The sequence below is a fragment of the Saccopteryx leptura genome, chromosome 3, assembly GCF_036850995.1.
Source record: "Saccopteryx leptura isolate mSacLep1 chromosome 3, mSacLep1_pri_phased_curated, whole genome shotgun sequence".
Lineage (NCBI taxonomy): Eukaryota > Metazoa > Chordata > Mammalia > Chiroptera > Emballonuridae > Saccopteryx > Saccopteryx leptura.
The window spans coordinates 364007417-364031591 of NC_089505.1; the positions used below are offsets into that span (position 1 = coordinate 364007417).

Below are 24175 nucleotides of genomic sequence, written 5' to 3' on the forward strand. Positions count from 1 at the left end.
ACCCTTGTCCTTACTTCGGTGGCCCCTCCCACTTAGAATTTCCCTCCCTTCCCTTGGCTTTTCTTCTGGCTAATTCCCATTGATTATTTAACAAGCCTCTGACCCTCCCTGCAACGTGGGGTCAGGCACCTCTCCATAAGCACCCGTCTATACCTTCTGTTCCCATACAGTCACACAAACCACACTGGCTCACAATTTGCTGTGCACGTCTCCCCCTATTCAGCAAGATGGGTGTCCATGCTCAGTACAAGAGCTGGCACACAGTAGGCACTTCATAAAAGAATCAAAGGGGAGGCAAGGGAGGGAGGGAAGAACAACAAATGTCATGGTACTCAAAGAAAAAAAATAATTACAACAGGAAGGATCAGGAAAGGCTTCACGGAGAAGGTACATTTGAGCCATACTTTCAAGAATAAGTGGGATTTTTTTAGGTGGGGAAAGGGCAACTCGGCGGAAAAACTAAATAGCAAGACTGCAAAAGTATAAAACTATTATTTGGCTTGACCTTTGGTGGCGCAGCGGATAAAGCATCGACCTGGAATGCTGAGGTCATGGTTTTAAAACCTCAGACTTGCCTGGTCAAGTCACATATGGGAGTTGGTGTTTCCTGCTCCTCCCCCCCCCTTCTCTCTCTTTCCCTCTCTCTCTTCTCTCTAAAATAAATAAAGTCTTTAAAAAATTACAATAAAAGTGTATGATTTGGTGGTGGCTTTCTAATTCAGCGGTAGCTACAGCAGGGGGAGTGGGGAAAGGTGCAAGGGACCCAGAATTGTCTATCAGATGAAGTGTCCATCCCATGTGTCTTAGTTAAGATGTTTTTTGGGCTACAACAGAAGACTCAGCTCAAAACAGTCTAAAGGTAGGGAGTTTAGTGTCTCGTTTCTTCCATCATTCTAGTCTGTCTGACACACTCAATATGCTCTCCCTAAGCAAGGCTTCCTCATAGTCCCAAGATGGCTGCAACAGTACCAGCTATCACATGCCAATCCCACTATGTCCCATAACAGATGAGAGGTTTTTAAATGACTCTTTTTCAGATGGAGAAAAAGACCTTTCCCATCCACCTCCAGCAGACATCCTTTCCTATTTCAGAGCCAGAGCTGTGTCACATGCCTATGCCTAAACCAGTCACTGTCCAGGGGGACAGGATCCCAGTGATTCGCCTGTGGGACTGGGACCGGGTTTCTGAAGATCCGTGTTCTATCAGCAAGGAAGAAGGAGAAAGGGGGGTTGATAAGCCTCCGCCAGTGTCCACCACACTTTTTCATCCACTTGTCTCCAAAGTAAGTCGCTCACCAGAGCGTAGCAGGCAAGGATCCGACACTCCACCCTTCTGGCGGTCTATTTTAGGTCTGAGGAAGTAACTGTCCTAGGAGAGGAAACTCGCTCAAGGCTGTTATGGAAAGACCTATAAACAAGACCGCACGTAGTTCGGCTTCCAGACCAGGAGTTCTGTGATGCGGGCGGGCTGGGGTGGGGGTGGGGGGTAGGAAACGGCCAGGATGACTGCATTCCAGAGGGAAACCCCAAATGCCGCTCTATTTTAACTCAGAGTTTTACCTTTCCCCTTGGACACGTTTTCCTTCGACCTCCAAAATAATAACCGGTGCATTCCTACCATAAAGACTTTGACTCATCTCTTCTCAGCCGGGACTACCCTTCCCCACTCTGTCCACTTACTGAGATCCTGCCCACCCGGGAAGAATAAGATCGGTGGCACCTCTTTCCCCAAGCTTTCTCTGACTACCCTTCCGAGATCACTCCCTCCCTTCCCTGTACACTCATGGCTATTTTCTTGTAACTTTCCTGCAGCACGGACATCGGTCCAAAATTATAAACAGTTACACACCTTTCCCTTCCAATCGACTGTAAGAGAGTTCAGTGCATGGGCTAAGTTCTTTATCCTCGTATCCTGGGAGCCTGGCACAGAGGAGCTCTTTGCAAGAAAAGTTTGTGCAGTCAAGACTCTTTAAGTTGAATTAGTTTTTTCGTGTTTCCTCTCGTCATTGATCATGCAAATGAGAACTCTTATCTTGTTCGGAACCCACTCACTTTTGTTCAGTACCAATTATGTGCCTGGCACTCAGCAACTCACTGTGTATAATGCTTTATTTAACACCTTTTTAGAAAAGCTGCACGCTTTCACAAAATTTACATGAGAGGAAGCTGACGCTCAGAAAGGCTGCGGACAGGCTCTCCCCCAAAGCCAAATGAGAAACAGGGGCATGGAATTCAAGGTCAAGTCTTTAGGGGCAATACTGTGTCATGGTCAAGGGAGTGGGTACTGAACATGGGTCACCTTGCTTAAAATCTTGCTACCTGTCAGTCATATGACCTTGGGGATGTTAGCTTCTGTACATCTCCATTTCCTCCTATATAACATAAGGATAAAAGTGATGCCTATCTCATAGGGTTAGTATGAGGATTAAATGAGTTCATATAAAAAAATCTGCTTAGAATAGTGATTGACATGTAGTAATACACAGTAAGTGTTAGCCATCTATGGATTCCAAGGCCAGTGGTTTTCCCATTGCTTCATGACAAATGCTTCTACCCTCCAATGACCAAATCCATTCAAATAAGAAACAGTGGCCTGCCTGACCAGGCGGTGGCGCAGTGAATAGAGCATCGGACTGGGCCATGGAGGACACAGGTTCGAGACCCCAAGGTCGCCAGCTTGAGCGCAGGCTCATCTGGTTTGAGCAAGGCTCACCAGCTCAAGGTCACTGGCTTGAGCAAGAGATCACTTGGTCTGCTGTAGCCCCCTGGTCAAGGCACATATGAGAAAGCAATCAATAAACAACTAAGGTGCCACAACAAAGAATTGATGCATCTCACCTGTCCTGTTGTAGCGCAGTGGGTAAAGCATTGACCTGGAACGCTGAGGTGGCTGGTTCAAAACCCTGGGCTTGCCGGGTCAAGGCACAAATGGGAGTGGATGCTTCCTGCTCCTTCCTCGTCCTTCTCTCTTTCTCACTCTCACTCTCTCTCTTCTCTAACATGAATAAATAAAAAAATATATTCAAAGAATTGAAGCTTCTCATCTCTCTCCCTTCCTGTCTGTCTGTCCCTATCTGTCCCCTCTCTCAGACGCTCTCTGTCTCTGTCACACAAAAAAAAATAAGAAAAAAAGGAAACAGTGGCCTGGCTGAAGGACAGACCACCAGACAGATTAGGAGTTCCATTGTCCAAGGGAGCCACCTCAGAGGACAGAAGGTCAAGGGTCAGGAAGGCAATGCCATGCACAAATTCCACCCCACAATGGCCCTCAGCTACAGCTCGGCCCTCATCTGTGGGGTCCCAGGGAGAGAACTTGTAAGGGTAAGAAGATCACACGAGACAGGGGCCAGCTCAGCTCTCCAGTGCCCAATTCTTGACCATACACCAAAGAGCAATCCCTTAGTGAGAATAAGCTGTGAGGACCCTTCCTTGGAGAACCCAGTGGCCACAATGGTTAACAGGCGGTCAGGGGAGGAAATCTCCTGAGCAAAGGGCCACTGGGGGACACACTGTCCCATAAGCCTCACAGACAAGAAAGACCCTAACCTCACCCCCCCCCCCCCGCCCGCCATGTCCATGATCTCGCTGTGCCCTAGGGGAAGGGGAGTCCAACAAGCTGTCACCGCCTTTACACAGGTGAGGAAGTGAGGTCCCCAGAGGGTAAAGGTCACAAGTCAAGACCAACGCCTGGCCTAGAACTCAGGACCTCTGAGTCTCCATTCAGTGCTCGTCTCCATTATTATATCCTGTCTTCTGCCTCAGTTCTTGTCTTATTCAACCACATTAATTTCCTCCCTTTCTTCCTTCTGTCCTTTCTCCCTAAACATTTGTCTTCTCCGTGTTGGGGGGTTACAAGGATGAACAAGTCACTTTAAGGCCTGGCTTCGCTTGCTCCCTTCCCCCCTCCCCACCCCCACCCCCATTCTGCAGGGTGAACACAGGGAACGTACTCAGTGAATCCTTGCTGATCTGAATGAGATCTTTTTGCTGCTTCTATTCTGATAAGGATTCTAATTTTCTTTTCTCAAAATGGCAGTTTTCCCTTTTTTTTTTGGGGGGGGGGGTAAATGTTCTCTCTTTTCCTAGTCCAGAAGAGAAAACGCAATGCATCATGCCGGCAGGTTTCGTTGGTATCTACCACAGTGACAAGGGAGCTGAGGCCCCTCTACAAAGCCAGGATCCCCAAGGGATCCCAGCCTCCCCCGAGCGAGGGCCTGGACTGGTTCTCCCATCTGCGCGGAGAAATGGTAAGACTTCTGCCTGCCTCAGGGGTCCGGACGGGGAAAGAAAAAACTCCTATGCAAACTCTAAAGCCCTAGGCAGAGCCCAAACACACACCACCGGTTCTGGGGGTAAAAGGCTGGGACCCAGCAGTTACCAGGGAAACTAGTCCAGGACGCAGGAGAGGGGAGACTCTCGGGGGGGGGGGGGGGGGGGGGGGGGGGGAGCCACCACGCTCCAAACCGGAAGACACAGGAAACACGAGAACTCACGTAACAGAGCATCTGAAAGACGACGTCAGCCCGTCTAGACAAGAAACTCTAATGAGAGGATACCATCCAAGGATCACAGGCCAGCATGATTTGAAAGAGAACCAAAGAGAATTTCTAGAAGTAAAATGGAGAGTCGTTAAAAACTCAACGATGAGAAAATTCAAGAGATGTGGCAACGCAGCTGAGAGGTGGAAGCCAGGGCGCTTTGGTTAGCGCCTGTCATCTGCATGTGCGGGGCACAGGTGGCAAGAGGAATGACACAAGGCCCCTCGTCCCTGCCCAACCCCCTTAAAAGATGCTCAGTCTGCAGGTGAGGCGACCATGTGAGCAAACACACTTCCAGACAAGAATGAAGCCCTTGTGCGGGGTGCTCCCCCCCCCCCCCCGTTCCCCTGGCTCAGAACAGAAAGTGCGAGAACAGACGGCATGTGGGCTCCGCGGGAGACCCCAGAATCCTCTGGTTTCCTGTCCACTGACCACTCAGCCATCCTGTTATCCATCAAGGTCACATAGTCACATAACAAAGGAATAGTTGAGCACTCACTTTGTTTTCTTGAATTTGCAAAAAATCTTTTTATTTGGAAATAATTTCAAGAATAAGAATAGTACAAAGAACCTCAATATGCCAAGCTCACCTATTATTAGTTTACACCATAGCTTTGTTTTCTCTTTTATTCTTACTCACCTATACTTTTTATACAATATATCATTTGTTCTGAACCCCTGGAGGGCAAGGTGCATCTATCAGGGCCTCTCACTAGATTGTTTTCTGCATTTCCACACAAAAGGGTAATTATTTAGATACAAAACTACCGTGGAATAGGCACCCAGCATTGCTACATGCAGGGAGGGTGTTATAAAGGCAGCATCCTCGATGGGAAACTCTTGATTAGCCCTGGTGAGGGAAATGCAAGCTATTCCACAGAAGCGATGTCTTGACTCTCTCCTTCCTGTTCTGCCCACGGGCACCCTGGACCAGCTCGGTCTCCGGAACTCCCCGCCACATCTGGGGGAAGCGCTGACGGGCGCTTTTCTTTATTCCTGTTTAACCTGACTCCGACTGGGATCCCTGTGCTGGAAATGCGCTGCTTGCTAACTTTTCTGTTTTTCTAACTGTGCACTTTCTCATTTCCTGCCTTAGAGCAGGAGCGGAAGAGGAAACGCCAAAAATATTACAAGACAAGCTAGTTCGTGACAGTTCCAAGGGATGGGGACAGAGGGACCTCAGGCAGCAAGGGACCTTGTGCTCTTTGCAGCCCAGCAGTCTGGTGGCCAACAGCGCTAATGGGGCTCTCCAGAGTGCTGAGGGTCTCAGGGAGCCATCTGCTTGTGGGGAGTAGCTGAGACAGAAGCCCCCTTTCTCCAAATAACTGACAGGATGTTTGAAACCTGGTCTTCATTACCCCCTCACAGCCTCACGGCTACACACACATCATGGTGCGTTTCCGCGTTTCCCTGACGCACTCTTAGGTGGGGCCACCTGCCACACGCCACACGCCACACGCCACACGCCACAAGCCCAGGCCCTCGAGTTATTTTTTCCCCTGATGGATAGGATGGATTCATCCTGACTGAACCACACGCGCTTTCCAGACCTGGCTAGCTTTGGGAACGGGACCAGCTGAGGGCGAGGACATGAGTGGAGGCTTCGGAACCTTGGTTTCAGCTGTACAAAAAGCACAGGTGTCAGAATTCCTGATGCGCAGGAAATGACCACAGCACTTTTAAAGAGAGCACCAACCCAAACCGCCGCTCACTCCGTCCTGGGAGTGGGTACAGGGGAGGTGGGCTGCCAGAGGGGTTTCATGGGTTGGTGAATTTCATCTATTCATGAGTCGGGGTGGGAAGAGTTAGCCTCCCTGGGTTGGTAGTAAACCATCTGGCCAGCAGCCCGAAGAATGCAATGAAATGAATCCTCAGCTCCAGCTGCTCAGGTAAGGCCCAGCATGGAGAAGAGCTTGAATGTGGGAATGAACACATCTCAGTAAGGAACAAATTTGGGGAGGGCAGTCAGGACACAAGTGGAAACTGGCCCCTACCCACGCATCACTACCGTTACGAAGATTTCCCCGGCCTCCACGCCCTAGGGTTCCTGTAACACCTTCCCTTACCAGCTCCCAAAGATGGCCCCATCCTAATCCCCAGGACCTGGGGGACTGTGTTAGCCTACTTGGCCCATGCTGAATTAAGGCTGAACATGGAAGTAAGGCTGCCAATCAGTTGACCTTAAAACAGGGAGATCATTCTAGATCATACAGGTGACCTGATGTAGTCGAAAGGTCCCTTTAAAGTGGAACAGGAGCCAGAAGGGAGAACCCAGAAGACAGCAGCATGGAGACTAAGTCCAACATTGCTGGCTTTGAAGACGGAGGAAGGAGGGCACGAGCCAAGGAATGCAGGAGGCCCCTAGAAGCTACAAAAGGCAGGCAGACAGAGTCGTACTCAGAGCCTCCAGCAGGAACTGAGTCCTGCCCACACCCTGATTTCAGCCCAGGGAGACTCATGTCAGACTTCTGACTTCCAGCACTATACGAGAATAAGTCTGCATTGATAAAGCCACTAGGTCTGTGATAACTTGTTACAGCAGCCAGAAGAGACAAATACACCATTTATTATTATACTTATCCCAATAAAATTCTTAATTATAGGCCTCTCTAACACTCCCCTCAATAATGATGACGATAATTGCAGCTCACATTTGTTGGGCATTTAGCATGTGGCAGCTTTTCCAAAAGTCCTACCAAGTTTTTTCATAGATGCAAGATCCTATAAAAAGGTAACTTCAATAGAACACCAGGAGGAAGGTAAACACAGGGGTCTGAGAGTGGGGGAGGGAGCTAGAGGCATCCTCAAGGGGATGAAGACACAGGTATATTTTAAAAGATGAGTAGGCGTTAGCCTGGAAAAGAGAGGAAGAATAGTCCAGGCAGGGGGAAGAACAGAAGAGAAATGAGACGCAGGACATGTGCCGGCAAGCTCTTCGGTGGCTCAGCTTCAGGCTGATAATTTCTGCATTAGTATCTCCAGCCCGGAAGTCTTCTCTGAGGTCCAGAGTCACATGCCCTCCCATCTGCCCACAGTCTCCACCTGGATGCCTCGCAGACATCTCGAGAAACTTGGCATGGCCAATATGGAACCTCACTCTCTGCAGAAACACGTGCCCCCTCTAGTCTTCCCTGTCTCCCCAAAGGACACCCAGCTGTTCAAACCAGAACCCGGGAGTCATCCTGGAGTCCTTCCCCCTGTCCCGCCCCATTCAATCCATCACCAAATCTCATCAGTTCTATTTGCAAGGTCTAACAGGTTATACTCACTTCTCTCCACCTCCACTGCTACCACCCTGGTGCGAGCTATCTTCATGTCTTCAGGATTAGTGCAATGGTCGCCCTGCTGCTACTCTTTGCCCCTTGTGATCAACAGTTCATAAAGCAGTCATCATCTCTTAAGACTGTCAATCAAATCCCACTCCTGAGCCTACACTCAGCAATGCTTCCCTTTGTACTGGTGAAAGGAACCTCCCCAGCATGGCCCAGAACCCGCTGTGTATTCTGGTCCCTGTCTCCCTCTGAAACTTCACCTAATGCCACTCTCTCCCCACCACTTAGACTCCGGCCCCCAGCTTCCCTCACTCCCTGGAGCACATCATGCTCTTTCGTGCATGGAGGACTTTGCACATCCTGATCCCTTTCCCTGGAATGCACTCCCTTGCATACTCTCTGCCTGGCCAGGTCCTTCTAAACCAGGGGTAGTCAACCTTTTTATACCTACCGCCCACTTTTGTATCTCTCTGTTCGCAGTAAAATTTTCTAACCGTCCACCAGTTCCACAGTCATGGTGATTTATAAAGTAGGGAAGTAACTTTACTTTATAAAATTTATAAAGCAGAGTTATAGCAAGTTAAAGCATATAATAATAATTACTTACCAAGTACTTTATGTTGGATTTTCGCTAAGTTTGGCAGAATAAATCTTTATAAAACAACTTACTATAGTTAAATCTATCTTTTTATTTATACTTTGGTTGCTCCGCTACCGCCCACCATGAAAGCTGGAACGCCCCCTAGTGGGCGGTAGGGACCAGGTTGACTACCACTGCTCTAAACTCTTCAGTCTCAGAGAAGTCTTTTCTTAGCAACCGGGACCACCCCCACCTCCACCCCACCTCACTTTGGTCAGGATTTCCATCCCTTGTGCATTTCCTTCATGATAAGAATCACCGCCTTTCATCTGTTAGAAGATCCCTGCTGCTTTCTTTTTGCCTAGCTCCTCTGCTGGAATGCAAGCTCTATGCGGGCGGGGCCAGGCCTATCTCGTTCATCTGCACTTCCCACAATGCTTAGCATGGAGCAGGTGCTCAATACAGGCCTGTGGAGTTGATTCATTACAAGAGAAAGGGTGAGGCTGACACTGGAAGATGAGGCTAGAAATAGAAGGCCTTGAACACATAGCCCCATTCCTTTTTGCACCACCTGACCCTCCCACAGTGGATCTACTCAGCAAATGTATCCTGGGCGAAGGAAAGCACGCCGTTCTGGCTGAATCTGGAAAGAGCTGACCTTTCTGGGCAGGGCTCCCAAAGGAGCTCCCTCTCCTCCTTGGGACTCCTGAGGAGATAACCTGTCTAGGGCTCACAGCAAGGGCTCAGGAACTGCCGGCTGTCATTGTCACTATTGCTTTTGTGGGGATGATTTGCGCATCCCATGGAAAAGGTTTCTTCGCAAGCCCATGCCAGATTCAGTGGGTGGGAGGGAAGTGGGAGAAAGCAAAACAGGAGGGGAAACGAGGACGGGATGCAGGATCTAGTCAAAGTCACTTCTTTCCTCCAGACTTCAGCCACCTGGGTGTGTTGTGGGCATGCCAGCTGGGAAGAGGGTCCATTCGTTTGGGGTCTGCAAGGCTCCGACTGATGTTGAAAATCTGGCTCACTATGGCTGGTGGTGAGGACTGGGGAGGTGGAGCGAGTTTCAATTTCCTTTACCAAATGGCAAGCTTGTGAAAAAGTCCTCTCTCTCTAACATTATCACATGCTAAAAATGAAAACCAGCCAGTCGGAGAATAGATGGGCTGCTTAGCTCACAAGGTACAGGAGGGCTGCCACTCAAGTCTGGAGAACATCATAGGGTACATTATGTGCTAAGATACTGCCCTTTTTTGGACCTGGAAGTTTCTTTTTTTCACAAAAGAATGGGAGCAAGAAAATTAATTCCCTAGATAATAATGCACCCACTTTATATTCCAAATCTGTCTGGTGGCAGAATCTTCAAATCCATTTAGTGGCTCAACAGTAGGGGTTAGGGAATTATTTTTTAACTCTATCTCAAAATATGCAGTTTGAGATATCAACCTATTTTAAAAATAGTAATAGATCAAAGACAGAACAAGAGAAGGCATAAACAACAAAGATTAATAAGGCTAAAAAGACATTTCTAAATGTTACAAGGCTGACATCGAGAAAAGAGCAATGGTCTGGGAGTCTGAAGGCTGGTTCAGTGACCTTGGGTAAGTCATTGCATCTCTCCCAATCTCATCTGTAGAACAAGAAGGGGCTGAAACAGTTGTTCTCAAAGATCCCCTTTTCTTTGTTAAATGTTGAGATTTGATGCTTCCAGAAGACCTACATCCTCTTACCTCGGCTTTCCGATTGCAAAACGGAAGGGCTGTGGGGTAAAGGTTGCAATAGAGATAAAAGCTGGCCGCCGCACTCCATTAGCTTTAGTCCCAAACAGGAATTACTCAGCATCCCAGCCCTGCTGTCACCCAGAACCAATGATGCCAAGACAGCCTGACCAACTCTCTGGGAAAAGGGGGAGAAAGTTCTTGTTCTTTCTGATTAGTGCAGGTAAAGCTGAGGTCACGCTAACGATAATCTGGACTTGGCTCTGCATTCCCCTGCTTAGTGGAAAAATAAATTATTAAAGGAAACCGCTTCAGGAATGCCCGAGAACTCTCGGGATGTCTGGAACCGCAGAATGCCAGGCGCCAGTGAGTTTCTTTTTTTCCTTTTAAACTTCAAGTCACTCTCAGAAAATGCAGCAGGTCCCCAAATGGAACAAGCGTTCCATCACAAGCCACTTCCCAGTCTTCCCGGGAGCAAACAAACACCTAGCCCCGAGTGGGAATCCTTTTTTCTCCTCTCTGGTTTCATTTGCTTTAAGCAAGTGGCCTGGGGGCTTGCCGGGCAGCGCCGCGTCCAGGCCGGGCCGGGGGGCTGGGGTCCCGGGGCCCGGGAGGCCGGGCCAGCCCTTCCAGGAACGGCGGGGAACTTTCCTCCGCCGCGCCAGGGAGACAATGCCAGCGCCCGCGCTCCGCGCCGGGAGGGCGCCCCAACGGCGGGGCCCCGCCGCCGGGCGCGCTGCCCCGGCCCCTCTCCGGTGGACCCCCGGAGCCACCGGGGCCCCACCCGCCGCCCCGCGGCACCTCCTCTAGGGATCAGACCCGCCGGGCCCTGCAGATCCCGGGCCGAGCCCTCCCCGCGGACATGGGCACCCCGCTGGGAATGCAGCCTGGAGCCCGCCCGGCGTCCCGCTCGGGCTCCTCTCCACGCGGGGCCCGGGCCGGGGGCGCCACGACCCAGGGCGACCCCAACAAGCCCGTCCCGGTGCCCCGCAACTCACCGGGACCGGGCGGGCCGCTGGGCATTATTCCATCGCGCGCTCGGCGCCGGCTCCGCAGCGGCGGCGCAGACCCCCGCGTCCCGGCCCCCTCGGCCGAGCGATCGCGGCGCTCGGAGCGGAACGCGGGGCGCGGCCGGGAGCGGCGGGCGGGGCAGGGGGCGCGGGCCGGGCTGCCCGAGCGCGGAGTGCCCGCCCGCGGCGGCGGCGGCCAGGCGAGGCGCGGGAGGCGAGCGCGGCGCAGGGAGGGGCGGGCGACCATGTGCCGAGGGGAGGAGGCCGCAGCGGCGCGCGCGGCTCGGACGATCCCGCTCGGCGGCGGAGGGCGCGGGTTTCAGGAAATCCAAACACTTCGACAGGAAATCGGGATCCTGACTAAGCATTCCCGTCCGGCCGCCGCTCCGCGCCGGGGGCTCCCGCCTCGCTTAACCCTTGGCCCGCCAGCGCGGAGGCGGGGTCTCCGACACCCGGCGGCGGGGCTCCACGGATTCCGGCGAGCGAGCTGGACCGCTGTCGGCCGTCCCGCCCTCCTCTGCCTCCTCCTTGCCCAGGGCTGGAAGCGACGGCATTTGTCCGCTTAAAACCTTGGCCTTGGGAGATGCCTTTGTAAGGCCCCCGACTGCTGGAAAGCGCCTTGGCCTCCGTCTCTCCTACCTTGCAGAGGGTAACCCTGCCATCTCCAAGCTCTTTCCTGGATTTTCAATAAAAGAACTGACTTTACCTGGCTGCCCCCTTTCACTGCTTCCGCTTTGCTAATCTCCGCAAACGTTGCCCGGTGCCAGGGGGCAGAAACGATCCGAGACAGGACAGTTTAGTAATAGTACAACAGTACTATATGGACTTTGGACTCTGACCCGGGTCAGAACCCGGCTTTGCCTTTTTTCCAGCTGTGTTTCCTTAGGTAAGTCACTTAACTTCTCCCAGCCTCCCTATTTTCAAATGTTTAATGAGGTGGTAATACCGTCCTCACAGGTTCAATTTAGAAATGCTCAAATAAATGATAGCCGTGGCTGTCCTTATTCCCATAAGGGACCTCAGAGAAAGGAGGGTTTTTAACACGCGGGATGCGTACTGGACGCATCCTTGCCTACGCACAAAGCCTTAGAACTTCCTTTTCCTCCTGATCGCCAAGTGATTCTTTTTCTTTGCAGCATTTCAGAAACTTCTCTCTGCAGAGGAAAAGGTTAGTGGCTGAGGCAGACCCCCTTCTGGTGAAATCTGAAACTCAGTAAACCTCCAGGAATTGAGGCTTTTGCTCTTAACCCGAGAGTCAGGACGCTGTGGGGGTTTGTGGAAAAGTTTGGAGAGGCTATACGGAGTTGCAGAAAACCAGAGTGAAATCTCTGTCCGGTCAGGCCTGGCCTAGGCGGCCAGTGGGAGTGATTCATTGTGGTTTCCCACGGAAATGCCACATTTGGGGCTTTTCTACGTGGAGGATGCAGCTTGGTGGTTTTGCTGTAAGTGTTTCAAATTCTTTTAAAACCCAATCGGACTTTGAAGAGGGTGCAACGTACCCACGAGTAAAACCAACATTTGAAATGAACCTGCTAGGAACTGAAAGTTGGGTATCAGCTCCTCTACTCCACGGAAGGATCAGACATCAGTTTTAGATCCAGGTTTGTCTCTTTTGTGCAACTTTTCTTCCGTGGTCAGAAGCAGTGGGAGCTCCAGGCTTGGCACCAGGAACACAGGGTCCTGCCCCAGGCCCTTTGCAGCTGCTGTTCCCTCTGCCTGGAAGAACCTCCATTTGGCTGTTCTTGATACTCAGCTCACAATTCAAAAATCACTCCTCAAAGGAGGCTTTACCCAAACATTTGGTCTACTTGTCTTTGGCGCCTATGTTCTTGCCAGCAGCTTTCCCCACACCACACACCCTATTTCATTGCTCCATAGCCTTATCACTATTTAATTTTTCCTGTTTATCTGGTTGCTGTTTATCGCCTGTCTCCCCTGCACAGGCAAGCTGCATTTGAGCCGACTGCTGCTTGTCTCCATCGCTCGGTGCCAAGAACAGCCCTAGCCCATAGGAGACCCTCAATAAAGACATGTCCAGTGAACGAAGGAGGCAGACCAGATAGGAGCTGCATGTTCACCGGCCCCTTAGCTCCCTGTATCTTCTGCTTTGGCCAAGAGGCTTTCAAATGGGAAAACCCGGTGTAATGGAAGACATGCCTGTCGGCTTTATTAGTAGTTCTGGAAAGTGAAAACTATAAGTAATTAAGACTGGTGGACGACACAAGTGCAGTCTCATTGGTACAGTCCCAATTAATTGTTCCTCCTCTGTGCAACCCCACCTGTGCAATATGTTCCACTCATTTAAAGAACATATTGATTGCAGTATATGCTTGCTCGGTAAGTGCTTTCCTAAGTCAGATGGCGAACTCTCTGAGTTGGAGAGAAAGAAAAGAAGCCTGTGTTTATGACCACTTACTCTAAGCAGGGCCCTGGGCAAGGTGGATTTGAACTCATGAAAAGGCATTGGATATGTGCCTATGTTGGACTTAAGAACCTTCTGGGCACTAGATTGGCAAAGATACAACCTCTTGGTTTCTAAGAAAGAGAAGAAAGTTCTATTTAGAAAGCAGAGGCCCTGGCCAGTTGGCTCAGCGGTAGAGCATCAGCCCGACATATGGAAGTTCCAAGTTTGATTCCCAGTTAGGGCACACAGGAGAAGCGACCATCTGCTTTTCCACCCCTCTCTCTTCTCTCTCTCTCTCTCTCTCTCTCTCTCTCTCCCTCTCTCCCCTTCCCACAGCCATGGCTCATTTGAGCAAGTTGGCCCTGGGCACTGAGGATGGCACCATGGTCTCACCTCAGGCACTAAAATAGCTTGATTGCAGAGCAACGGAGCAATGGCCCCAGATGGGCAGACCATTGCCCCATAGGGGGCTTGCTGGGTGGATCCTGGTCAGGGTGCATGTGGGAGTCTGTCTCTGTGCCTCCCCATCTCTTACTTAATAATCAAAAGGAAGAAAGGAAGGAAGGAAGGAAGGAAGGAAGGAAGGAAGGAAGGAAGGAAGGAAGGAAGGAAGGAAACAAGGAAAGATGATAACTCTGGAAGAGGTCTGTCCAGGGTGTCATGGGGCTATGGAGATTGGGGAAGGGTTCCTGTATCAGCATGGAGGGTGTCTCAGTCTATTCAGGCTGCTCTAACAGAATACCATAGATGCAGTGACTTCTAAGCCACATGTATTTATTTCTCAAGGTTCCAGAGGCTGGGAAGTCTGGCATAGGTGTGCACAGATTTGGTGAGCACCCGCTTCCTAGTTTACTAACAGCCATCTTTTCACTGTGTCCTCACATGGTACAAGGGGCAAGGGCAAGGTTTCTCCCTGGAGTATGCTTTATACAGGCACTAACCCCACTCATGAGGGCGCCACCCTCATGACCCAATCACCTTCCAATGCCTCACCTCCTAATACCATCACTTTGAGGGCTAGAATCTTTTTTTTTTTTTTTTTTCATTTTTCTGAAGCTGGAAACGGGGAAAGACAGTCAGACAGACTCCCGCATGCGCCCGACCGGGATCCACCCGGCACGCCCACCAGGGGGCGATGCTCTGCCCATCCTGGGCGTCGCCATGTTGCGACCAGAGCCACTCTAGCGCCTGAGGCAGAGGCCACAGAGCCATCCCCAGCGCCTGGGCCATCTTTGCTCCAATAGAGCCTTGGCTGCGGGAGGGGAAGAGAGAGACAGAGAGGAAAGCGTGGCGGAGGGGTGGAGAAGCAAATGGGCGCTTCTCCTGTGTGCCCTGGCCGGGAATCGAACCCGGGTCCTCCGCACGCTAGGCCAACGCTCTACCGCTGAGCCAACCGGCCAGGGCCTTGAGGGCTAGAATCTTAATATATGAATTTGGGGTGACACAAACATTTAACCTATAGCAGGAGGTTAGTTTCAAAGAAGAGGTAAGGTTTATTTAGCTAGATGAGGAGGCATGGGCCTGCCACCCAGAGCAAAAGCTATGTGTGCTGGTGGTGCTCAGCTCTGTGTCCCCTATGTCCACCTCTGAGCTCACCTGCAGCTGTAATTTTTGCTATCTATCCAAGGAACTGTCCACCCGAAGCACACACCTCTTTGTTGAGCCCTTTCTCCAAAGCTGTGGGATCTTGGCCAGACTGGAAGTACCCAACAGCCTTAGGGTAGCACCTAGCCAACCAGTGGATAAATGTCCCAGCCTCCCATCCCGGGGGGACAGTCCTACAGGGCTTTCAACACAGTCCATCAGGTGGGTCATCAGCAGTAACTCTCTTTAACGCACACTTTATGTGTATGTCTCTTCCCTGCCTCACTTTCTCACTCCCTCATTTGTCCTTCCCGGGATCAATCCCCTCCCAAATAACCTAGCTGCACCCAACTCTTCGTCTCAGGATCTGTTTCTGGGGAAACCGGCTCCAGGAGAGCATTCATTCATTTATTCACAGATACTGACGAGGCACACCTGAAGGCCTGAGCTAGGCCTGAGCTAAGACTGAGCGCGAGCACATACTAGATCCGGGCAACTCTACACGGTTCAGCACAGTCTGAGGAAACAGGGCGTGTTCAGACACGGAAAGCAAGGAAACCAGAAAGCTCTGCACCATCTTACAGTTGACAAAACTGAAGCCCAGGAGTGCTGAGTACCTGGCCCAAGGCCAAACAGAGCATAGAGTCGCTTTGGGCCCGGCCTCTTAACCACTACCCCATGCTTCCTTTCCTGGTGGTCAAAGCTTGGGTGCAGGCTGCAGGGGAGCACGCGTATGGGGAAGCTGTGGAGCAGGGGTCCCCAAACTTTTTACACAGGGGGCCAGTTCACTGTCCCTCAGACCATTGGAGGGCCGGACTATAAAAAAAAACTATGAACAAATCCCTATGCACACTGCACATATCTTATTTTAAAGTAAAAAAACAAAACTGGAACAAATACAATATTTAAAATAAAGAACAAGTAAATTTAAATCAACAAACTGACCAGTATTTCAATGGGAACTATGCTCTTCTCACTGACCACCAATGAAAGAGGTGCCCCTTCTGGAAGTGCAGTAGGGGCTGGATAAATGGCCTCAGGGGGCCGCATGCGGCCCGCGGGGCCCATAGTTTGAGGACCCCTGGTGTGGAGTAAGGTGATACCGGGATCAGGATTGAACCCCAAGGGACACTGTAGCTGGCAGAGGAAGAGGTGCCCTCAAAGAAGGCAGACAGGGAGTGGCCAGAGAAAGGAAGTGGACGAAAACCAGAGGTCAAGGTACAAAATTGCTTCTAAAAGGAAGGAATGGTCAATAGGCTCAACCTTCCCCCCCCCCCCCCAATTCAATCAAATAAGGATTGGAAAGCAAGTGTCCTCTGATCCAGCAATGAGAAGGCTGGTAACTTTTGCCAGAGCCGTCTCAATGGAGTGGAGGGATTGGGAGCCAGATTGCAGTGGGTTGAGGACTGAGTGGGAGACAGCAAGTGTAGACAATTCTCTGCAGAAACGTGGCCATCTAGCTAGTGGGAGGTAAGGGCGGAGGATTCTTTAAAGGGGGTGGGCGAGGGAGCATCTGTGGTTGATGGGCAGATCCCAGCAGAGGGGGAGAGGCTGAGGAGGAAGGACAGGGTCGCGGATGGAACAGGCCCTGAGGGTGAGAGGGGCTGGAACCTAGAGTGGGGTGGGGACGACAAGCGCTGGACTGGAGGAGAGCCACCGAGTCCATGGGAGCGGAAAGCCAGACTGAAAGGGTGCGAACTCTCAAGTTCCATCATGCTCTTACCCTAGATTTATAGACTAGGAGTGAGGTGGGCTCTTAGGGACCCCTCCCCCACCCGTCATTTAATTTAATTCCTCAGAAAACTCATACTCTAGATGCAACGAATTCATGCAAATGTCGACGAATAAAAAGTGACTTCAGCCTCATCACTGGTAAAGAAATAGCTTAAGGAGCTATTTTGGCCCAAAGTAGGTTAGGGAAGTAGGAAAGAGGATGAGCAGGAGAGACCCGGGAGCCGGGACAGACAGAGCAGGATGACTGACAGGTGGGGGGGGGGGGGGCGCGGTGACAACCCGCAAGGTGGGGACAATGGGGCTCACCTGTGAAGAGGAGGAGGAGGGGGCTGGGGCTGATTTGAACCGTGATAGAGAGCAGGGAGAGGAAGGTTCTGAGGAGGATGACAGTGAGTTCCTGTTTGTGCTTTGTGCTGGGAAGGCAGTGTGGGTGGCTGTGAGAGGCTGCGGTTTTGCTGGGCTGGGGAGGAGGGGGTGGTAGGTTTGAGGGTGGTGGGAAGGGGGAGACAGGGACCTGCACAGTTGGTGAGTGGGGGAGTAAGCACCTAAAAACCAAAACCCTTTGTGCTAGCTATTCAATATTGATTCATTGCCATTTTTCTAATTCTGGGTTTCTCCACCTTGGCCCTGTCAACATATTGAACCAAATCGTTCTTTGTTGTGGGGCCTCCTGTGCTTTGTAGGATATTTAACAGCACCTCTGGCCCCCCCATCCCCAGTTGTGACAGCCAAAATGTCTCCAGGCCTTGCTAAATGTCCCCAGAGTGGGGGAGGGAGGTGGCACAATTAAAGCCAGCTGAGAACCACTGCCCTATCATCTTTTCCTCGTGTTACTTTAAAATCGTTTAAAACGTGCAAGTTTGGGTCATCGTCCTTAGTAGCAGCGCCTAAGCCCAGCTGTGGAGCCGGCTGGCCTGGGTGTAAGTCCTGGTCACCCTGTGGGTTTCATGGTTGTGTTCTTTTCCTCTGTAAAGTGAGATAGAGAGGATGAAGAGGAGATGTCCCTGTAAGGTGAGTGGCTCAGGGTGGAGCACACCGAGTCAGTATCCCATTGTCACTGATGTCGTCGCTAATATTCGGAAGGGTGGGTAGGCCCAGCTGAGATACCTAGCAAGCATTTGAAATGTGGGGCCTGGAGATGTGGACGTGACAGAAGCATCACAGACAAGAAGGCCCGCTTAGGGCCGTGGACGTCTACAGATGTCCTGGAGAGAGAGCGGATAGAAAGAAGCGAGGTTTAAGCATGAGCCCTGGGGGACTCTGCTCAATTTACTGAGCAGCTGGAGGAAGAGGAATCTGTAACTGAGATTTGGGTGGTCAGAAGTGTAGACAGAAAACTAGGTGCATCTGCCACCACTAAGCAGCACCCCTGACCTTGGGGGGTGGGAGGTTTGTCAGCTGATCGCCGTATTGTGGAACGGTGATGAGGATGTTGTTGCAATCTTTGAATGCTCACCTTGAGTCAGATGTCATATAGATACTAATGCTCCCTGACCCCTCTGTCTTTTGCAGCATTATTTACAATATCCAAGACATGGAAGTGCCCATCAATAGATGAGTGGATAAAAAAGTTGTGGTACCTGTATTCAATGGAATATTATTTGGCCATAAAAAGAATGAAATACCGTTTGCGACAGCATGGATGGACCTAGAGGGTATTATGCTAAGTCAAATAAGTCAGACAGAGAAAGACAAGTAACGTGATTTCACTTACATGTGGAATCTAAAGAGCAAACTACGCGATCAAACAAAATGGAAACCCTCATAGACACAGAGATCAGGCTGCTGGTTGAAGAGGGGAAGGCAACTGGGCGGATGGGTAAAAGAAGTGAAGGGGTTAAGAAGTATGTATTGATAGTTACAAAAGGGTCACGGGGAAGTCAAGCATGGCGTAGGAAATCTAGTCAATCATATTGTAACAACTGTGGATGGTGCCGGGTGGGTTCTGGAAATATCGGGGGGGGGGGGACACTTTGTAGAGTATATGGTTGTCTAACCACTGTGCTGCACACCTGAAAGTAAAACAAAATGATGTTGAATGTAATTTAAAAATACAATTGAAAAATGAAATTAGCCTGACCTGTGGTGGCGCAGTGAATAAAGTGTTGACCTGGAACACCGCGGTCACCGCTTTGAAGCTCTGGGCTTGCCTGGTCAGGGCACATGTGGGAGTTCATGGTTTTTGCTCCCCCCACCCCACCAAAAAATGAATAAATAAAATCTAATTTTTTTTTTTAATTTTAAAAAAAAGGAAAAGAAAATTAAAAAAAATACTCATTGAATGCCCACAAAAAAAGCTCTGACTGAGGTATACTTATTACCCCCATGTTGGGCAAATTAATTTGTGAAATTTGTATTTTTTGATTTTGCTCACTTTTATTGTTACAAAATGGTGCTGGGCAGCGCCAGTTATATGTGGTCTGTGAAACCTCAAATTACCTTCCTGCTTGGGAAGGGCCACTGTTTTGCTAATGTGTGCTGGAGGAGAGTTTCACACCAGGAAGTTTTGAAAAGAGAGAAGAAGAAGAAGAAGAAGGAGAAAGAAGCCATTTGGCAGAGAAGAGCAGAGGGAATGCAGAGTGCTGAGAGAGAAGCCATGTTGGCAGGGAAGAAGAAGGGGTGCAGATGTGGAACCAGAGCTGAGAGACTTTGCGAGCTCCGCTGAGACTGGTGGGGCCTTGGATTCTAGGAGGAACCGGAGAAGATTCTCCTGGTTGTGGAACCGGAGAATGTGTCAGGGCTTTGTGAGCCCTGAATGCCCTGTGTGTTTGCTCATCGGCCGGTGCAAGTCTTGAATAAAGGAATGGCCCACCAGCTTTTGGCTCCACTGTTTCATTACCGTCTGTCCGAATTCAGTGAGAACCTGCATGTGAATGGCCATGACGGCAGCCACTACTGGTCATACACCCCATTTCACAGATGAACAAACTGCCACGTAGAGAAAGGCAGTGGTGAAGAGGGTGAGTTCATCGGAAAGGTAGGGTAGAAGGAGAAAGGGCCTATCACACAGAGAGGACCACACGTGCAAAAGCAGAGCTCAGAGCCCCTGTGCGTGCATCAGCGTCGGTGGAACACAGATGTGAGGGGCTGGAAGGCAGGAGACAGGCCCCGCCCCCAGGGGGAACGTCAGCTGTGCCCGGTGGAGCCACACTGGAGCCCAAGGCAAAAGGAAAACTTAGTCATCCTGACCCTCTCTTATATAAAAACTTGATAGTCTGGGCCCTGGCCAGTTGGCTCAGTGGTAGAGCGTCGGCCTGGTGTGCGGAAGTCCCGGGTTCAATTCCCGGCCAGGGCACATAGGAGAAGCGCCCATCTGCTTCTCCACCCCTCCCCCTTCCTCTCTGTCTCTCTCTTCCCCTCCCGCAGCCAAGGCTCCATTGGAGCAAAGATGGCCCGGGCGCTGAGGATGGCTCCATGGCCTCTGCCTCAGGCACTAGAATGGCTCTGGTCGCAACAGAGCACCGCCCCAGATGGGCAGAGCATCACCCCCTGGTGGGCATGCCGGGTGGATCCCGGTCGGGCGCATGCGGTAGTCTGACTGCCTCCCCATTTCCAACTTCAGAAAAATACAAAAAAACCCAAAAACAAAAACAAAAAAACCTTAAAAACTTGATAGTCTGTTAATTTCACAATTTTTACATTGATTCTTCTTTCTTTCTTTTTTTTTTTTTTAATGATACTGCATCAAAAAATTTATCTTGATTACTGACTTGTGGGCACCCACTCGGATAGAGTGAACAAAATGCCAAACTCTTCCGGCCTCCTTGACTCGCTGCTTACAGTTCAGATCCAGGCCGCGTAGCTCCTGTAGCTGCTGTCCCTGAACTGTCCCTTAACCAGGAGAAGGCCGGACCCGAGTCCAGCCCCACAGAACGAGCCAATGGGGAAGAGGTAAGTAACTCCACCGGAAACAGAGCGCTCTTAGGAAGAGGAAGTGGATCCTGGGCAGCCAAACCAAACAGATGTCCACTAGGAGAGATTCTTGCTTGGGTGCAGAGAAGAACACGTGGTGGGAGGGGCAAGCGGGTGCCAGCAAGGCTGGGAGGTGGAGTCAGCACGCAGGAACATGCCCACACTGCCATCCGTAGCCTGGGTTTAAATGCCGGCACACCTAGTGACGGTGTGATTTTTGCCGGGTACCCCAAAGTGTTCAACCTCTGTCTCCTGGCTATAAAATGGGGATAATAAAAGTACTCACATCAACGTTAAAAAAAAAAAAAAAAAGTACTCGCATCATGATGTTGTTAGGAGGATTCAAAGGATTAAGCTACCTAAAAGTGTTTGCATATCAAAAATAGTCATTTTTTTCTTTTCTTTTCATTGTGGTATCGGCCTTTGTATTATTACTGTTTTTCTAGCTATAGAATAATGAAAGAGAGAGGGATGGAATAGTGACCGTAAATGTAATTTAAAAATACAGTTGAATATGCGGATTCTAGGGTGTGTTTGCGTTGTTTTTCTGTTTTTGTTTTTCCCAGTTGGGAGAGCAAGAGAAGAGGAGACAGAGGATCCGTGGAGAAGGACAGACAGAAGCAAGCTGTGCGGTGAGCTGGGGTTCCCCCCTTGAACCATGAGTATCTGTTAAACGTTCTCAAGTTGATTTTGCCAATTCACACAAAAGTTAATGGCAGGAGAAGCGTCACACATGCCTGGCCAGGTAGGACAGGACAGAATCCAGATGTTCTAATGGTTGGGGAGGTGTTTCCCCATGAAAACTTGGCTTTGCTATATCTAGCCATTGTCAATTATGGAGCTACCATACTTGAGCTCAGGCAGTGGCGGGATTCAAATAATTGAACAACCGGTTCTCTGGTCTAATGACCGTTTTAAGTATAAAAAAACGATATACCGAAAGGCAGTTGATTATTTCATGCATTTTATACTTAAATAAGAACAATAAGGGAGGTACACAAAACTAGATTGTTATAAGAAAGAGTTTTAGAGCCTGACCTGTGGTGGCGCAGTGGATAAAGCGTCGACCTGGAAACGCTGAGGTCGCCGGTTCGAAACCCTGGGCTTGCCTGGTCAAGGCACATATGGGAGTTGATGCTTCCAGCTCCTCCCCCCTTCTCTCTGTCTCTCTCTCCTCTCTCTCCCTCTCTCTCTCCTCTCTAAAAATGAATAAATAAAAAAAATTTTTAAATTAAAAAGGAAAAAAATAGTTAAAAAAAAAAAAAAAAAGAGTTTTAGAATATTAGTGAAAAAATATTAAGTAATACCTGACAAACAATAAAACTTATTTAAGATATTTCCACATTGCTTCTTGATTGGCATCTTCACTTGCAACTTTTTTCACCTGTGGATGGAATGAACATTATTATGGGCGCTTAGAATACGCTGTTGTGCAGATGAACTTTAGAAAAGAGTAAGGAATGTAAACGTGTGATTTCTACATTGGGTGGCTGCCCAGTCGTCCATCTTAGAAAGAACCCTGATCACAAGTGCCATTTTCACTACAGGTTTGCCTAACTCAGTGGTTCTCAAAGTGTGCGCCAGTGCACACTGGTGCTCCCTAGAGGATTTCCAGGTGCGCCCTTTGGTATTCCAGAGAGATATGTGCCTATTGGGGACCAAAAAACCAACAGGGTTTTTGGAGTTTAGATTTTTGGGGGACAGAGGTGTGGGGAATTGGCTGTAAGCTGACAGTCTGCCCACCCCCCACCTCACTTGCCTGATTAGGTTGCAAAAGGCTGTTAAGCTGTGGTGCTGGATTGTTTACACTACCCCCCATGTTCCCCGGAAAGACTAGAGGCCAGTTTCTTCTATCCTTTGTTTGGTGTCAAGTTAAGATGATATGTATGGTAGGGGTTTTTCTGCACTCAACACAATTAAGAGTAAAAAGAGAGGAATTCTTCAATGTATTGATGAGGAAATGAGAGTTTGCCTTTCAAATATATGCCCAAACATTGAAGAAATCGCTAGGACACATCAAGCTCATGTATCTCATAAACACAAGAATGAAAAAACTTAACACATTCGCACTGGGACCTGCCGAATTGACTAAATCTTACTAAGAATGTATCTATATCTATAAAAACGACAAAAAAGTCATTTTTTTACCAGCTCTTTTTTATGAATTCTAAAAAGCATAACTCAAAAAATGTAACATAAAATGTTTTTTAATGTCAGAATAAAATTTAATTTTGTCGTATTTATTTTGTTTAATTACTATAAAAGCACACTTGGACTTTATATTTTTTTTCTTTAATATTTGACTAGTTATTATAACATATTTCTCAGAATTTGTATATAGTGCTCCTACAATTATTTGTAGAATTTTAAATGCGCCTGACTTCAAAAAGTTTGAGAACCCCTGGCCTAACTCAACAAACAATTAGGTATCGATTCTGCAGAGATAGATATATTTACTTATCCACGTTTTAACTCTAGGCATGGCTTTCAGCCTGTAAATTGCTTACCTAGCTGATGATAGCTGCTAGGAATCTTCCTGGGGCCATTTGAGGGGAATGAGAAAGCAAGAGGACTCCCTCAAAGCCAGCTGTTACCACCCCAGAATGATAATGCTAACAGTTAAGAACTAACATTGGTGCAGTCCTTTAAAATTACATATCCTCAGAGATCGGCTTGCCTAGTTTTTAATTCCCATGGTAGTGAGAGGAGAGGATTGGTGTGAGGGTTATTATTTTAAAGAAGAACCCTAAAGCAAAGCCTTGTTTCCTCCAGGGCCACCACATCGTCCTTCATTCAGCAAATCTTTGGTGAGCACCTACTTTGTGCTAGGAACCGTACCAGGTGATGGAACGTAACGGTGAACAAAACAGGCACTGTTTGGATGCAGGAAGCTTATGGTCTAGTTGAGGAGAGAAACCATAATTAAATAATATACCCAGATAAAGGCAAAATTATGACTGCTGTGCTACCGGAGAAGCAAAAAGTTCAATGTGAGCCAAAAATGGAAGGATTTACTCTAAGGAAGATAATGGAAAGCTTTTCTGAGACAGGATGAAATAGAGTTAATTAGGCAAACAAAGGGGGAAATGTGTTTTAACCAGAGGGACCAGCATGCATAAAAACCCTCAGGTCGCCTGACCTGTGGTGGCGCAGTGGATAAAGCTTCAACCTGGAAATGCTGAGGTCGCCAGTTCGAAACCCTGGGCTTGCCTGGTCAAGGCACATATGGGAGTTGATGCTTCCTGCTCCTCCCCCCTTCTCTCTCTCTGTCTCTCCTCTCTCTCCCTCTCTGTCTCTCTCTCCTCTCTAAAAATAAATAAATAAAATAAAATAAAAAAACAAAAAAAAAAACCTCAGGTCAAAGGGAGTGTCTCAGTTAGCTTTTGCTGCCCAACAAAGCGCCCCAAAACATAGTGGCTTAAA

At 49.4% G+C, this 24175-nt stretch overlaps 1 protein-coding gene and 1 non-coding gene across 5 annotated transcripts in view; one reads left to right on the forward strand and one right to left on the reverse strand.

The window, feature by feature from the left end:
* ASAP1 (ArfGAP with SH3 domain, ankyrin repeat and PH domain 1) overlaps positions 1-11301 on the reverse strand; it is a 327653-nt gene extending 316352 nt beyond the window's left edge. For 3 of the 4 annotated variants that reach the window (XM_066379536.1, XM_066379535.1, XM_066379533.1), the window contains exon 1: positions 11107-11301. The gene's annotated coding sequence lies outside the window, so the exon portion shown is untranslated. The remainder of the gene's footprint in view (positions 1-11106) is intronic. The other variant, XM_066379534.1, reaches the window with a different exon arrangement.
* Positions 11302-20059: 8758 nt separating this feature from the next.
* Positions 20060-20135, forward strand: TRNAT-GGU (transfer RNA threonine (anticodon GGU)). The gene has a single exon. It is a non-coding gene; the product is annotated as a tRNA-Thr (tRNA).
* Positions 20136-24175: the final 4040 nt, after the last annotated feature.